The sequence below is a fragment of the Mytilus edulis genome, chromosome 8 (assembly GCF_963676685.1).
Source record: "Mytilus edulis chromosome 8, xbMytEdul2.2, whole genome shotgun sequence".
NCBI classification, from domain to species: domain Eukaryota; kingdom Metazoa; phylum Mollusca; class Bivalvia; order Mytilida; family Mytilidae; genus Mytilus; species Mytilus edulis.
Genome location: NC_092351.1, coordinates 8,991,992 through 9,004,707, shown reverse-complemented (window position 1 = coordinate 9,004,707; position 12,716 = coordinate 8,991,992). Strand labels below are relative to the sequence as shown.

The window sequence follows — 12,716 nt, the reverse complement described above, 5'->3', positions numbered from 1 at the left end:
TTGACTGGCTATACAGCCCTTGCACAGTCGGTAGGTTACTAACATGCTAATGTAAGTACTATTTATAGTGTTTTTCTTTCTACCATTTTATGTTCCTGCAATGTGTTGATAACATTCCCATTACTATATTACAGATACATGTCGTAAGTATGTTAGTTTAATATTGTTTTTTTTTAAATGGAACAGTTGATAAAGAGTCTCTGTTGTTTTAGAAATTTTTAAGCGATTATAATGGCATTGAACTTAACTTTGAAAAAACGCCAATTGATGTTTTACATTAAAGCTCTGACCTGCATATGTTCTGCACTAATTGGGGATTTAAAAAAAAAAACTACTTATGCCCAAGTAACCCCTCTCGTGTAATTTCAAGTTTATATAGACTATTCTTAACTTTCTTTTTAAATTTTTAAGTCTGTTTAACGTTGAAGGCATGTTCAATACACGGGGGGGGGAGGGGGGGGGGAGGTAACTTCCTATTATTGGGTATACGGGGATGTGCCAAAAATATGGTTGATAATTTTGCGAGATTTGATATAAAAATGACCCTCCTTTTTAATGAAATCCTATATTAAAATGCATTTACGTTTGATAACTGTATATTGATTTGGGGTATGATCTACATATCATATATAAATATGCTATTGAGAATATATAACGATAAAATATATGTGCACAAAACGATGTCAATTCATATATAAAATCTTAAGGGGTAGCTGGTATATTTATGAATTATGAGTGATGATGAGTTAGTGCTTATAAAGGCATGGGTCATATTTTAAATATTGTATATAAGTATAGGTCATTCTTTCTTAAATATTTATATAACTATAGGTACTGAATTTCAGTGAATGTTATATTAAAATGTGGTTATACGTCAATGAGAAGCAACCTAAGCATTTACAGGGCAGCATACAGTCTTCAGTAATGAACAAGTATCGATATATAACCAAATTATCACAAGTATAAAAAAAAAATTGTGATGACTTTAAACTAATTCTCATAGAATGTCATTTATGGTTCTAAATGATGCTTTCTTTCTACTGTATTCCTGTATTATTAAATGTGAGACGTTATAAACAATATATGTATGGGGATGAATCAACAGTACATGTACAAATGTATGTGCATAAATCAAGCAGAATCAACAATACAAGGATATGGTCGCCTTTCTGAATTGTTTATTATCTCACCCTTATTTTATTCTTTTTGTATTTACATTGTGTCATAGATCAAATTTAATCATTAATCATTAATCAAAATTTAGTCATTAATCGTTCATTGTATATTCACTTATTTGTTTTCATATGTCTTTTGATTGAGTTAAGCCGTTTCAATTGCTATTTTATAGTGTGTTTTTCTATGTTGTGATGTTACACTAAAGTTCAAGATAAGGGTATATAAATCGTCTATATATAGGTAACTCAGTTATATTATATGTTTTTAGATGGACGACTCTATGACATTCCCTTCTTAGGATGAAGGAAAAATGCATATGTAGTCTTCGCCACATGAACAATTAATAGAATACATCCTTAAATTACTTGTCGAGGACAAAGGAGGAGCATGAACCAATATATAGCAACTTTCATATAAAAAAAAATGATGCTGTATTTTGATCATCATATGCATAAATTATTTTAAATTTGTAATTGATATGCTTATAAGGCTAAATCGTAAAACACACTAGCTGAGGGACGCCTCCGAGTGCGGGAGTTTCTCGCTGCATTGAAGACCTATTGGTGACATTCTGCTGTTGTCTGTTCTATGGTCGGTCGGGTTGTTATCTCTTTGACACATTCCCCATTTCCATTCTCAATTTTAAGTCTTTGTATCAATACATTTCTTTCACAGCATTTGAAAGAGATTCTTCCATGGAAGATACGTCAACAGCAATAGCATCTATCATAGGAGCTCTCATTGCTGTGTTACTGACCATAATCATTATAGTTGTTTTATTCTTTGGATATATCAAGTTTAAAAAGAAAAATAAGAAAACTCACCCCGAAGAAATCACTGGACCCAGAGGTAAGAATTGTATTTCTTGTTTATACATTTAATTCCAGATGGTAATACATTTGTAGGCTTATCGTCTTTGTTTGGTTTATATGTTTCAACTAGAGTTGATTCACATTCGTGAAATAGTGAAATCCTTGCAAATGATAAGAACATATTTGCTTCATGTTAAAGTATTATAATACTCCTTACTCCTTTATATGTGAACATGGTGAAAAACTTCAAAATGTTCATAACTCAAATTCGCGTCCTGAATTGCCATTTTAGTGATAAAATATTAAAAAATACAACCTTTATTTACACAATTACAAATATATAACAACTGTCTGTTATTGGCTTGCTCTATATTGACATGTGGCTTTTCATTCAACTATGATTTAAGTGAAATTTACAAAATTTAGTCGAGAATTGACAAAATTGTGATAAGCCATGGTAATACCAACTATAGACTACCTGAAAATTTACTGCGCGTCTAGCTGTATTGTATTATCTATAAAACAAGATGCATTCACAATTTCTCAGACTGGTATGGGTTTTCTAATTGTCATACAGTATCTATATTTGCTTACATCCTTTAGTGGATAGTCGTCTCATTGGCAATCATTCAATTTATCTTTCCCTTGACTTGGTAGTTGCCACTACAGAAATAAGCATTACAGTACCTTGATATTTGACACACCAATGAGACAACTATCCACTTTGGCTCAAATAAAATGGTGTAAACAATTATTAGTAACCGTACGACCTTTAACAATGAGAAAGAGCAATAACGTATATTCGGCTTTAAACTATTCAGTTGAGAAAAATTTACGGTCTTATGTATTAAAACAATTTACGAAAAACAAACCAGACATGAAGCAACGTCAACCACTGAATTACAGATTCCTGACTAAGGACATAGATATAGGAAGATGTGGTGTGAGTGCCAATGAGACAACTCTCCATACAAATAACAATTTAAAAAGTAAACCATTATAGGTTAAAGTACGGCCTTCAACACGGAGCCTTGGCTCACACCGAACAACAAGCTATAAAGCATGCACATAAAGAATGTGGCGGGTTTAACATGTTTGGGAGTGTTCAACTCTTCCCTAGCATACAGTGGAGTAAAGCTCAATAAGAAGAAACTTAAAAATAGTTGAAAAAGACCTAATTCATAAGATAAATACAAAGTAGAAAAAAAAACATTATACACAACACAAAGCGGACGTGGTAGGGTATTTATCCATTCTTCTATCACATGTTGTTATGTATTGCTCTTCGGAATTTTGGATTTCAATGGTATTTAACTTCTTATTGGATTTTGCCAACCAGCTATTTTGATTCGACTGCCACTAGCCTGAAATACGAACCGCGCTTCTGACTTGTTAAATTATAAGCTTGGTATATCTTTGATCAGGTTTTTTTGTTAGTGTTAAACCAAACATACTATCCACACTCATCTGTGTCCACACTTGTTAGTGTTAAATAAAAAATTTTGTGTGGCACAATTTTAAACAAGGTTCCATAACGTAACTCCCATTAGATTACCGGTACATGTATCAAACATCCAACACAACACAATACATCATATATTAAACTCTAACCTTAATGCTCGATCGTTATACAGCTGAAAAGGAGAATGGAGAACAAATAAAAATTTATATAATGCAATGATGATTTTTATCAGAATAAAGCAGAAACAATTTGATTTTAAATCATATTTTTTTTACTTTATAAGCTAATATAATAACTTATAGGAATAAAAAAAAAAAACAGAAGCTAAACATCTGTTCGCACAAACAATGTAAAAACGAGTTCTGAAACACAAATTTGGTTATTAAATTAGAGTATCATGATAGAATACTCGCCATCTACAACATAGAAGCTCCGAGCTTTGTAACCAAGACATAGTCATATCGTGTAATTGAAGTCTGGCAGCTTCGAAGTTCTCGAATTACAAAGGCCGGAAGTGAAATTATTTTTCCGGTTTCAGTGAATATCTTTTTTTTTTATTGTAAACCGTTGCTTGTAAGCCAACACGAAAAAGTGAGGAAATCAATTTTATATATTGTAATGTACGTACTGTTCGCACTGAACATTTATAAGCCTTATTCGGTTAATTTTAACACTAGCTGATCATGATGAGAAGATATGAAACTTCCATAAACTTAATTGTTTTTTACTATAATATTCAATTAACCATTCTTGTAAGAAAACATTCAAGAAACAAGTAAAATATCATGTAATTCAAACTTTTATCTGATTATTTAGCATGTATGTCTATGAAAGAGATAGCATGTATTCCTACATATCTGTTGGCAATCTCATGGGAAAGATATGTAAATTGAAGGGAATCATGACATGAAGATTTCATTAAAACGTACGGGCATTGTTGTCATCATTTTCAATAGAGCACCTGTTTTACAGCTTATATCATCTGTTATAACATAAAAAAAAACCTTCAATAACAGGTTTTTGCTTAATTCACTGATTAAATGAGTACATTATGTCATTAAAATCAATTAACACATATTTTGTTTTTTCCAGCATATTTCGTTAGAGAATTTACATTTGAACGAATACAGAACAAATTGAGAAGAGAAAATGAGAGCTTTCCTGATAGTGCTGGTTCTTCCGTATTGACAATAGGCGACAAAAAAGAGCATCCGAAATTTAAACAAAACAACATAACAGAAATTACAGAAACGGCTGCAAATTAAAATAAAATATTCTTAATTTGTATTTTTTTTTTAATTTTAAAATGTTATAGGATTTTGACAATAATTATATGCGTGTAGATAATTATATAACCTCCATGAAAAGCTTAAACTACGGACAAATACCATTCAAATCTGGAAAAGAGTTTTTAAATATGAGAATCAAATATATAATATGTATTTAAAAGTTACTTGTTTTAGTGGGTAGTGAATGGTCGAATGATTACACAGCTCTGACCAATTGGGAAAACGGTCTCAGATCAGAAAAAAACCTGAAGAAATGATATCATAAACTATTAAAGATCTGATGGCATATAATAATAATCACATCAATCTTTAGACACATTTAACGTGTTGTAGGGGGTCAAATAACTTTTTGTTGAAATATTAGCGTATGGAAAATATTAGAATGTACTTCCTCTAAATATTCTTGACAAATTGGATATCGATGAGATGTTTGGTTGTCATGCAGTTCTAAATTGTTTAAATCATTATATAAATGATATTGTCTTACATTTTTTTCCATGCTTTTCACAGACAGTTTCATCTTTTTTTGACATCTTTGCACTTAATCCGTTGATTGTAAACTAACTAATACTTAATAAATCGGGGAGAACAGGATTTTTTTTAAAATTAGTTATAAATGTGTTTGAGTAAACATTCAGTTACCTCTAGTACTTTTAGATCGATCCTTTGTGCTTTTTGTCTGAATATGTTGTTATGAGTTTCGTGCAATCTGACATGTGAAGCCATTTTCCACTGACTTTTACAGTTAATTCATATGTTGTGTTGCTACACAAATGTTTTACGCTCACACATATAATATATATATATATGCACAACAAACAGCGAGGTTTGACCAACCACAAAACCAGGTTCGACCCACCATTGTCTTTAAATGTCTTGTACCAAGTCAGGAATATGGCAGTTGCTGTCTAAAAGTTTGTTTATATGTATGTTGCATTGCCGTTTGACATTTGTTGCACTTCAGTGTTTTTGGTGTTTCGTTTTTTTCCATTTTGATGTGTTTCCCTCGGTTTTAGTTTGGAACACAGATTTGTTTTCTCTCAATCAAGTTATGACTTTTAAACAGCGGTATATTACTATTGCCTGTATTTATCAGTCATTTTGTCGTTGCAATATGGTTTTGTTTAAGATATATAAATAAAATGAAGTAGTAAATCAAAACTTTTTTTATGCGTAGAAAAAGATATGATAGATGTTCGGGTGAACGCATGAAGTCGGTTGCAATTCATTTATAAAATTGACGCGGATTGACGCGATCACTTGACAGTCCTACTTTGTTACATGACGTCATTGCCTATTATTTTTGAGTGTCAGGTTATTTTTATGTCTATAATCTATAAAATATCAGGCGATAAGATCAAAGTGAAAATTTGCAAATTACCTATAAATCTGAAAATTATTTTAAAAACAAGAATGTGTCCCCAGTACATGGATGCCCAATCCGCATTATCATTTTCTATGTTCAGCAGATCGTGACAATAGGGGAAAATCTCTAATTTGGCATTAAAATTAGAAAGATCATAACATAGGGAACAGGTGTACTAGGTTTCAAGTTGATAGGACTTCAACTTCATCAAAAATTACCTCGACCAAAAACTTTAACCTGAAGCGGGACGAACGAGCGGACGGAGTGACGCACAGACCAGAAAAACATAATGCCCATAAATGGGCCATAATTATTGCACTCAAAAATATCGTTAGAGGCGATATAGAAATAAAGTTTATGTGACGAGAAGTCACTAATGATTGATTACAGAATACTGACAAGATCAAATTGAGAATGGAAATTGGGAATTAATGTGTCAAAGAGACAACAACCCGACAATAGAGCAGATAACAGCAGAAGGTCACCAACAGGTCTTCAATGTAGCGAGAAATTCCCACACCGGAGGCGTCCTTCAGCTGGTATAATTATTTTTATAAATGAAACAAATAGCTTGATGTTTATCTTTTTATTTCTTTATAATGAAAGATGCACCTGGCGTAACATATTATATACATATTATCTTTGATGAGTGTTCCATTGTGTTCACATATCATCAAGATAACCTAGTATAATCTGTGTATTATCTAATTTAAACAAAAACTTGATCTTAATCAAATAATTATTAAATGATTTGTTAATGGTATGAGGATAGATCTTGGTCTGAATATCATTGACCTGACAAATCTCAACAACATCCTCCGATAAAAACTATAAACTAAAGAACCGATTTAACCCCCAAAAAACATAAACAACAAAAAACACACAAAGCTTAACATACAGTTCCAATCAATAAAGTAGTTAACTGATAAAATCATCATCTATCATAGATCTTCTATCACACTCAACTTCCTAATGGATAAAAACTTTAAGAGATAACTTAAAACAACTCTCGAATGGTACTGTTTGCAAAATGTTCTTTCTGAACATGATATATCTTTCTAAAACAGAACAGAATATATTGTATTTACTTATAAATGTGATGAAATTTGTATGAGAATCTTTATGCATCGTAACAATTCGTAAAACAACCCTTTTATTGTTTTTAAATCTTCCACTTATATCCTGATTTGAAGCAATACTTGAATAGGTAACACGTGGGTGCAAATGGTATGGTAACTAAGACGTCTAATGCATTGCTCACTGAAAAGTTTTAGATCACAAGTATCTTAACCGAAGTAAGTTTACACAAACAAGTTAGTTTATAAATCAAAAACAGATTTTGGAAAGATGCATTCAGGGCATGGGAAATGATTATTGATAAAGAGAGAAATTTGAACAATTGTTTTACAATATGTAAATGATGTAATAGATGAAAATCATTAGAATGTTACAGCAAAGTAAAGATAACAATATACATTTTTTGAATTGCATGAGTGTTATGTCTGCTATTAAAAGAGCAGCAAATAATTGCAAAAAAGATATCCATTTATTACAGCTTGTTGACACGTCTTTTTTAAACGTAGAAAAGGTTCTAAAGATATGTTTAAAATACTCATTAATAACAATTTTACTCCATCTACAGCTGAAGTGGGTTACAAATATTAGGCGAAGATCTCATTTGGAAGCATTATATACAAACTACATTTTACAGTCCCTGTCAATACCAAACTACAGTGGCTTCAGTACAGGATCAACCACATAATTCATGTACTGTTTGTAAATTAGAAGATGAAACTGTTATTCTGTGGAATTGTGCGATAATTTTCTACAAGATATTGATTATTGGTTTTTATCTGGTGGGTTAAGCCCGTCATTGAATAAGTTAAATTTCATTTTTGGAGATATATCATAATATATATATAAGTTCGAAAAGGTGACCCATATAATTTGATTTTTCTATATATGAAACAATATATATATAACAGTAGATGTTTTTCAAAAAATCTTTCATTTAGTGCCATTAAAGAAAATCTAAAATATATGTTCAATTTAGAAAAAACTAAAGACGAGATCACTGTGATACCATGTGGAATGCATTTAAAGAATTATTTAAAATTTTGTCATTTATGTTTACCAAATACTTATTGATAAAAATATCATAATTTATAATTTATATCTTATAGCACAATTTATTATGTATTTAAATTTGACAGTATATTTTTAACCTCTTCTTTTTTCATAAAAAACTTTACCGTTCTCATGTGGTACATACACATTTAACTCAAATTTTCTTTTCTTTCCATAATCATCTTTTCATATATACATGGAAATGAATTAACAATAATGTTTATTGTTATAAATAGATATTCAAATTTTAGCTAATATTACTGTATGTATGTTTGATGTGTTGTTGTTCTTGGAAAGAAAAAAAAAGAAGTTTACACACGAAATTTTATGTCTTTAACTAAATACCCGTATAGAAATACCAAATTAAATTCATATTTTCTTTAGTTATTGTAAGAATAGTGTGAGGAAATCAGTGCGAGGATTGAAGTATGGTAACCAATTTAAACAGTTAATTCGTATATGCTTTGATACTAATAACTTGGTTAACTGGTTTTTTTTGTAAATATTTACTAAAATTGGAAAAACCTTAAGTTAACGTTTAATGATATAATTTCAAATGTGTAGAGGTATTGCGTTGTACTTTTTCGACATTGAAAACGCGCCGTTTTCATGCGTCATATCACGTGTTGTTTTTCTGTCCAATAATTGAACGTATTAGAGGGATGACGATGCCAGGTTTTATAATGATATTTAACCATTGATTATACATGCTTTACTTTCTTATGAACAATTCAGCAGTGTAATCCGTTTTTAAATACATTTGAATAAGAGATATTTTTTTTGAAATTTAAGTTAGCGTGTAAAGTGAAGGGAAAAGAAACACAAACAAAATGTTTCTAGGACCTTGTGCAGTTTTATTTGTTTTAATGAAATGTGATTTAGCAGTGCAATTAGATGAAAACAGCCCATGTAGCGGTTTGGGATGTCGGAAAACAGTATCAATGCCGCTTTTGGATCAAATGAAAGGGAATCTCAAAGCTGAATTTGATGTATCGGAAATGAACAAGCTATTAAAGGATTATATAGATCAAGAAATAAGATCAGGAGTGGAAATCGGCTTCAAAAATGGTGTTGAAAATATAATCAATTTAAGAATGCAGCAGGTCCAACAAGGTAAATGATTCATCAATTTACTATTTGTTTGCTGGTTCCAATATTTTTCGTGGTGAGACCTGATAAATTTATCTCTTTTTTTATTTAACTTTGAAATAAATTTATCTTAAAACATCGGTTTATTACGCCAATGTTTATATGTACAAGAAGTAGTTTGTCAGCTCATATCCTCATACAATGTATTTGATGTTTTTATATTAAATGAATGTCTCCTAAAAGTGATTTTGATAAGATCAGATGATTATATCAATAGTTAAGTTCATATTAATAATCATAATTATAATCATAATCATAATCATAATTATAATTATAATAATAATAATTATAATAATAAAAATATGTGAAAAAGCAAAGCAAAATGTACAAACCAAAGAAACAAAAAGATATCTCGGTTAACATATGATCTTCAATTAAAAATATATTGATATCCTTTTATAAGTCCAATATGCATGTGCAAAAAGTAAAATCACAAAGATACTGAACTCCACAGATTCAAAACGGAAAGTCCCTAATAGAAGGACAAAATCAAAACCTCAAACACATCAAACGAAGGTATAACATATGCCACAGTTCCTGACTTAGATTACGCATTATCTTATGTAGAACCTGGTTTTATAGCTAGCTAAACTTCTCACTTTATGACAGTCGTATAAAATTCCTTTTTTTATAACGATGTGTGATAATTATTGAGAGCAATATTTAACTGAAAATTCCATTCAACAACAAATCTCGGGGTTAACATGGGATCTTAAATTAAAGACAAGATTAATATTAATTTTATATATGTTCCATTCTGTAAAATCCTTTAAATCGTCCAGTATTTAGAAAAAAACTGATAATGGCCAGTGAATTTACGAAATATAAAACTTGATTATATTATTTTTATATAATTGGTTTTGATAATTCTTGATATATTTTATTTTGACATTACAAGTTTAAATTATTTTAAAAGTTACTACAAATACAAGGCATATGTACAGAAATAATTAAGACTAACATTTCCTTATTTTTGTATAATAAGTTTTGATGCATCTTCATTAAAGCTCTGATTTTCAACAGACAAACATATTTTTCACATCTTCAGGTGTAACTTTATATCTGAATTATTAATAAATTCAAACAGAATTTGTTTATCGTTTTTAATTTTGATCTAAAGATTTGAGAAAATGTAGAAAATCATATATTCCTTTAAAAAATACGGTATCCGGTGTAATATATCTAAGATATGATCTAAGCAAGTGACGCATGAAATGCAGGGTTTAACGAAGTACTTTGTCACATACTATCTGTTTAAATATCTGACTTAAAATGTTTTAGTGGATAATAATCTCTTTGTATATGAATCCTATATATTATACAACACTTATGTGATTTTCAGATTATGTAAAAAAAGTTTCCGTTATGTAAAATTTACGATGATGCTAGCTTTTCCTTTAGTTAAGGTCAGATAAATATGCCCAAGAAGGTTGGCATGTCTTCTTGTGAACTTTTACCATATGAACTAGCCCACTAGTATTCCCGCTCAGTATGTTAGTCATGTTAGTCCTGTACAAAAAAGGGCTCTTAATTCACATCACATTAATATACCGTAATCCTGATATCACTTAATAATTTAATTAATTAATTAATGGTTCTAAATGATAAGGATGTTCTTATCCCAAGCATTAAAGCATAGCCGTATTTGACACAACCTTTTTCAACTTTTGATCTTCAGTGCTGTACAACTTTGTACTTTTTTCACTTTCGATCCGTTATATCTGGGCGTCACTGGTGAGTCTTGTGTGGACGAGGCGCGTTTTTGACGTATTGAATTTTAAACCTGATGCTTTTTGTTATCCATTAATCATGTGTTTCTTTGTCTAATACGTTCTCCTATTTATTTGTATTGTAGTCCTGTAATATTATGTTGTCATTTCAATGTTATATTTAACATTGCCATTAAAGTGCGAGGTTTGGCATGCCACAAAACCAGGTTCAACCCACCATTTTTTCCTTTAAAAATGTCCTGTACCAAGTCAGGAATATGGCCATTGTTATATTATAGTGCGTTTCTGTGTGTGTTACATTTTAACGTTGCGTCGTTTGTTTTCTCTTATTTTTTAGTGTAAATTCACGTTGCGATAAGACGTGTCACGGTACTTGTCTATCCCAAAGTCATGTATTTGGTTTTGATGTTATATTTGTTATTCTCGTGGGATTTTGTCAGATGATTGCTCCGTTTCTGTGTGTGTTACATTGTAGTGTTGTGTCGTTGTTCTCCTCTTATGTTTGGTGCGTTTCCCTCAGTTTTAGTTTGTTACCCCGATTTTGTTTTTTGTCCATGTATTTATGAGTTTGAACAGCGGTATACTACTGTTGCCTTTATTTAATACATTTTACATAAAGACATGACCAAAGGCAATCAATTTCTAACTACTTGCATTTGATTTATCCTCTTATAAAGGTAAAACTTTGTACTGTCTTTATATTTGAGTTTAAATGAATATGTGGGTAGCAATATGTTCCACTATATTCTCATGTTTTTTCCCAGTTTTCATATACTAGTATTAAATATTTTAATTCGCTCAGTTATGTGAAAACTGTTCACCTCGTATGACATCACAATTAACCAAATATTCTGAAATGAAAAATTGTTATTGTTATTTCTGTAAGCTTTTATTTTTTCCAATAAATTATTCGAACAAAAAGATTGATTTATTTAGTTAGTCATCTTACCATGTAAAGAAGTCGATATCTCATCATTTCAATATATAACTTCCATCGTTCTATTCTATCGTGAAGCGCCTATAATAATAGTTTTTTTTTTACCATAGTCACAAGCTCAACAAATATGAAATATATGATACTAGCGAGTAAATTCATATTACTGAAAACTTAGCTAATGAATTTTGTTTACAACACATGAAATATAATTTTTCAGCCACAAAAAAAGTTCATTAAACCAAATATACGATAACTAATAGGTCAGCCAATACTTGGGTCATATTTCATTAATATTTAACGCCGCTGACGCAGCCAATGCCTGTAAATGTATACCAAACAGGAGTAATTATGGTCTAACCAAAATGAGACATATTCACATCTTCGAGTGACATTACAAAATTATACTTTCCCATTGTAATAATCAAACCTTAATAGGAGTTGACCTTCAGTGTTAACATGGTTAACAGTTCGAATGAAATAGCACTGATAAATGTTTGTGTTTCAGAACATGCTCACCCCATCTAGTCTAACTAAACATTTGTATATCTTTGATAGTACATGACTTTCCGTGCAAATGCTTTACACGAAAGACCTTTCACTTTAGTTTCTTTTTTAATGAAAACTTTTAACAAAAGACTCATCAGTGACGCTCGAATAGTGATTTTTTT

The 12,716-nt window shown here is 30.4% G+C and overlaps 1 long non-coding RNA gene across 1 annotated transcript; it reads left to right on the top strand.

Moving 5' to 3' along the window:
- The first annotated feature begins 1,375 nt into the window (after positions 1-1,375).
- On the top strand, positions 1,376-4,735 carry LOC139486885 (uncharacterized). Its single transcript, XR_011655666.1, has 2 exons — positions 1,376-2,025; positions 4,543-4,735. It is a non-coding gene; the product is annotated as an uncharacterized lncRNA (long non-coding RNA).
- Positions 4,736-12,716: the final 7,981 nt, after the last annotated feature.